Raw genomic sequence first — 6000 nt, forward strand, 5'->3', positions numbered from 1 at the left:
TTAGAAATAGGATAAGATAATGGGTATTTGGAGCTGATGGGATACAGACTGTGCAACAGGACTAGATACAAAAACTCAAAAATGGACAGCACAATAATACCTAATTGTAAAGTAATCATGTTAAAACACTGAATGAAGCTGCATCCGAACTATAGGTTTTTGTTTTGTTTTGTTTTGTTTTTACTATTATTACTTTTAATTTTTTTCTCTATATTAACATTTTATATCTTTTTCGGTTGTGTTGCTAGCTCTTCTAAAGCAATGCAAATGTACTAAGAAATGATGATCATGCATCTATGTGATGATGTTAAGAATTACTGATTGCATATCTAGAATGGTATGATTTCTAAATGTTGGGTTCATTTCTTTTTTTCCGTTAATTAATTAAAAAAAAAGAGTGTGTTGTTGAGCCTCCACGTATTTGTGAATTTTCTGGCACTCCGCCTATTATTGATTTCCAACTTCATTCCTTTATGATCTGAGAAAGTGTTGTGTATGATTTCAATCTTTTTAAATTTGTTAAGACTTTCTTTGTGACCCAGCATATGATCTATCTTTGAGAATGATCCTTGAGCACTTGAGAAAAAGGTGTATCCTGCTGTTGTGGGATGTAATGTCCTATAAATGTCTGTTAACTCTAGCTCATTTATGGTAATATTCAGATTCTCTATTTCTTTATTGATCCTCTGTCTAGATGTTCTGTCCATTGATGAGAGTGGTGAATTGAAGTCTCCAACTATTATGGTGTATGAGTCTATTTCCCTTTTCAGTGTTTGCAGTGTATTCCTCACGTATTTTGGGGCATTCTGGTTCAGTGCATAAATTTTTATGATTGTTATGTCTTCTTGTTTAATTGTTCCTTTTATTAGTATATAGTGTCCTTCTTTGTCTCTTTTAACTGTTTTACATTTGAAGTCCAATATGTTGGATATTAGCATAGCCACTCCTGCTCTTTTCTGGTTGTTATTTGCATGAAATATATTTTCCCAACCTTTCACTTTCAATCTATGTTTATCTTTGGGTCTAAGATATGTTTCCTGTAGACAGCATATAGAAGGATCCTGTTTTTTAATCCATTCTGCCAGTCTATGTCTTTTGATTGGGGAATTCAGTCCATTAACATTTAGTGTTATTACTGTTTGGATAATATTTTCCTCTACCATTTTGCCTTTTGTATTATATATATCATATCTGATTTTCCTTCTTTCTACACTCTTCTCCATACCTCTCTCTTCTGTCTTTTCGTATCTGACTCTAGTGCTCCCTTTAGTATTTCTTGTAGAGCTGGTCTCTTGGTCACAAATTCTCTAGGTGACTTTTTGTCTGAAAATGTTTTATTTCTCCCTCATTTTTGAAGGACAATTTTGCTGGATATAGGAGTCTTGGTTGGCAGTTTTTCTCTTTTGGTAATTTAAATATATCATCCCACTGTCTTCTAGCCTAATGGTTTCTGCTGAGAAATCTACACACAGCCTTTTGTGTTTCCCTGGTATGTGATGGATTGTTTTTCTCTTGCTGCTTTCAAGATCCTCCCTTCCTCTTTGACCTCTGACATTCTAACTAGTAAGTGTCTTGGAGAACGCCTATTTGGGTCTAATCTCTTTGGGGTATGCTGCACTTCTTGGATCTGTAATTTTAGGTCTTTCATAAGAGTTGGGAAATTTTCAGTGATAATTTCTTCCATTAGATTTTCTCCTCCTTTTCCCTTCTCTTCTCCTTTTGGGACACCCACAACATGTATATTTGTGCGCATCATATTGTCATTCAGTTCCCTGATCCCTTGTTCCAATTTTTCCATTCTTTTCCCTCTAGTTTCTGTTTCTTTTTGAAATTCAGATGTTCTATCCTCCAATTCACTAATTCTAGCTTCTGTCTCTTTAAATCTAGCATTGTAGGTATCCATTGTTTTTTCCAGCTTTTCTACTTTGTCCTTCACTCCCATAAGTTCTGTGATTTGTTTTTTCAGTTTTTCTATTTCTTCTTTTTGTTCAGCCCATGTCTTCTTCATGTCCTCCCTCAATTTATCGATTTGGTGTTTGAAGAGGTTTTCCATTTCTGTTTGTATATTCAGCATTAGTTGTCTCAGCTCCTGTATCTCATTTGAACTATTGGTTTTTCCCTTTGATTGGGCTATATTTTCAATCTTCTGAGCATGATCCATTATCTTCTGCTGGCGTCTGAACATTTAGTCAGATTTCCCTGGGTGTTGGACCCAACAGGTTGGAACGTTTTTCTGTGAAATCTCTGGGTTCTGTTTTTCTTATCCTACCCAGTAGGTGGCGCTCGTGGCACACGTATATCTGCGGGTCCCACCAGTAAATGGTGCTGTGGGTCCTTTAACTTTAAAAAACTCTTGCCATTTGGGAGGTTCGCCAGCCGAAGTGGCTTTGAAGAGTGCCAGCCGGCCCGGGGGTCCAAAAGCGGGGAGGGTTGCCAGCCGCTGCAGCCCGGGAGAGCGCCTGTCCGAATTTCCTAGTCGGCCTGGGGTGCCAAGCATGGTGGGAGGGTGCCAGCCACCACGGTTCGTGAGTGTGCCCCGTTCCCAGTAGGGATCCCCCCAGTCACCTTTCTCCATGGCCTGGAGATTTCCGATCCAATTCTCTCAGTTGGTCCGGGGGGCCGCATGTGGTGTGGGCACCAGCCACTGTGGCTTGAGGGAACCCTGTGGCTCCTTTAATAATGCCAGTATTGGTGTTTGGTTGGACCCAGTCCCTGCCACTGTCGGAAATTCCCTCCTCTCCCTGGAGGGGTGCCGGTCGCCAGCTGCCGTGGCCTGAGTAACTCGCCACTGGAGCAGGAAGTCACCCATGGGGGAGGGGCACTGGTCACCGGTGCCGCGGCCTGGGGAACTCGCCACCAGACCAGGAAGCTGCCCGCGGGGGAGGGGTGCCAGTTACCGGCCATCACGGCTTGGGTAGCCCTCTGATCCGAGACTCGTAGCTGGTCCAGGAAGCCGCCCACAAAAGAGGGGTGCCGGCTGCTGCGGCTTGGGAAACTTGCCTCTCCGAGACTCTCAGCCCGCCTGGGAAGGAGGGAGGGAGGAGCTCCAGCCACCAGCTGCCGTGGCTCAGGTAAGCGCACCGGTCAGGGATCTCACCACAGCAGAGTCTTGCAGTCAGTCTAGCCAGTCCAGACTGAGGTACGCTGTGTGTCCATTCCCTGCTGTGGCTCCGGAAGCTGTTCTGCACTGTTTCTGTTCACCTAGTAGTTGCTCTGGAGGAGGAACTAAGGTGTGTGTACCTTGCTAAGCCGCCATCTTGGCCCCCTTCCTCTGAAGTTGTTTTTTCACATCTCAAATCACCTAAATATGTCCACAACCAGACTTCTGATACTGCTCTCAAGCCTAATACTGTCTCCAAAAATGAGTCAGCGGACACATAAAAATTACCCTTGGCACAGCCCATTAAGACCCGGAGTTTTCAAATCTCAAATGGAGAGATTTCCAGTTTAAGGAGAACTGCGCCATCTCGTGGAAATAGGAAAAATAGCCCCAGCTCCCAAGATCAGAATGGATTTTTTACTTACTCCTTCCAAAAATAAAAACAAGAAATATGTGTAGAATTATAGAAATAGCAATATGAACTATTCTAAGCCTAGGACATTAAATTATGAGAAAATGAAACAGAACCCCTGACCTCTTAACTTTTCATTTATCTGGGAGAGACAGACAATGAACAAGGGACATATCCTCAGCCTCTCATATCTGGCTTCTCTGAGATTTCCCCCCTGATGAGAAACTGTTAATAAAGGACAAGTGGGGCAAGGTGCATCCAGGTTCATTTCATGGTTATCCCTCATCATGGACAGAATCAGAGGAGGAGATAAAATTTGAGACAGTTTAGCAATCTTATATGTTACATAATCCTTCCTATTTCATAATTCCCACTTTTCCTGCAAAGCAGCCACCCTTCTGCACACCAAGAAGTTTCCCTTAATGTTTCACATACTAAGGCAGATATTGTTCCATTTCTAATTAATAATCCATTTATTTTTTCCATAGCTATCTCCATATGAACCCAGTATGTTACATGAAGTTGCCATTTCCAGGCATTCAGCAATGGAGTGGCACAGACCCACACCCCCAGGAAGACATTCCTACTCAGTTAAAGGTCCACTGTGTTCTTGGTCCACCACATATATGGGTTTTGAAGATGTTAGCACTTGCTTCATGTTTGCCCTCATCCCCCATGGTTTATTTTTGTTGCTTTTCTATGAAGTTAATATATATCTATTCTTAATTTAAATTTCTACTTTGTAACTGACCATTTTCTTGCCTCAGTACAATAAAAGTTCCTTCCTGTGCATACATGCATTAAAAAATTTGAGATTGTCATGGACAGCATGGTGATGCAACAGGTTGTGTCATGTGAATGATGGCATCAGGGGTCCACATAAAATGTCTGGAAACGTCCTCTCTGAAAAGTAGGTAGTTGACCTCATGCATGAATAAATAGAGACTTGGCTTGCAAAGCTCAGGGAAGAACACTTCCAAAAATGTATAGGATGTGGTCTTAGATGATTAAGAAAGTAAAAAATGTGAAAATCAGACAAGGGACTGATTCTAGGTGCCTATTAAAGTCTGGAGGAGAATTGAGGGATTAGATTAAGTGCAGTGAAATTCCATGGAACACAAGTCAGAATTCATTATTTGTTCAGCAGGTATTTTCTATGTCATTTTATGACCATTACACTGTGAAAAAGTGGCAATTTGGAATCATTACCCTTTCTCTGCCAGCTGGGAAGATAAAGCTTCTATCATGTTCTCTAAAGCCATATCATGATATTTTTATATTTAAGTTTTTCCAAACACCTCACTGCCAAAATTTAAAGTTTAAACAAAATAATACTTGATTAAACAGAGAAAAGGCACTGAGGTAAGTAGAATTCTAAGATGGACCTCAAGTTTACTGGCTGTTGGCATGTCCAAACCCTATCCCAGTTGTTGAAGCACTAATTTAGATTCTGCTGTGAAGTGATTTTGCATATTTAATGAAGTCTACTGACTTTGATTGCAAATAAAATAAAATCTTTTGACATTAACAAAGGAAGATTATTCAAATGGGCTTGACCATTTCACAGGAGCCCTTTACATATTGCTTTGCTGGCCAGAGACTAAGAACTCAGTAAAATTCATAGGTAATTAGTATGTGACATGGTAGTAAATATCCAATTTTGACTATGGAGGTTGAGGGGGTCATGTGGCAAGGAATGGGGAGAGCCTCTAAGAGATGAAGACACACAGCCATTAAGGGAATAGAATTTCAATCCTACCACCCAGGAAACTGATTCTTTCCAACCACATCAGCTTAAAAGAGAACTCCAAGCTCTGGAAAGAAAAGAGCCTCACTGAGTCCTTGATTTTATCCTCTTAAGAACCTGAGAAGAGAACCCTTCACACTGTGCTCAGCCAGACTCCTGACCTACAGCACTGAGAACTAATGAACTGCTCACTGGTTATTAACAAGCAAATACTAATACATGCTCATTAATCGATCTCATGTTAAATTAGATTCCTGAACCAAGAGAGAAGAAATTGTCATCCCATTTGCTTCATTGCTGAGTGATGCTGATTCTTCTCTCCTCCAGTACAATGCATGTGTTTTACACCTCTTCTACCCATGAGTAAAATCCTGTCATTAGACCACATCCACAGGATAAGGGCTGAATACTGGGTTATGAAAACACAAGGAAGAACAGAATTAACTGGAAAAATGGTCAGAATCTGTCCCTTCTTTGACTATATCATCATGTTCTTATATTGATAGAATTCCAGGCAGGAATCAGTCATAGAGGGGAGTGATCTTGGAACATTGTTGAAGAACTGAGCCACTCTGCTGCCTATATACTTGCTCACACTATCCCATGCCCTTACCTAGGGAAACTTGGCACATGTGTTCCTATTCAGAAATGACATCAGGCTAAGGTAGTTATAAGGGTTGATTCACACACAGACAGCTTTAATATACATCAGCATTCTGAAAAAGTTGTGGTCAATGTAAT

The sequence above is a fragment of the Tamandua tetradactyla genome, chromosome 17, assembly GCF_023851605.1.
Source record: "Tamandua tetradactyla isolate mTamTet1 chromosome 17, mTamTet1.pri, whole genome shotgun sequence".
NCBI lineage: Eukaryota > Metazoa > Chordata > Mammalia > Pilosa > Myrmecophagidae > Tamandua > Tamandua tetradactyla.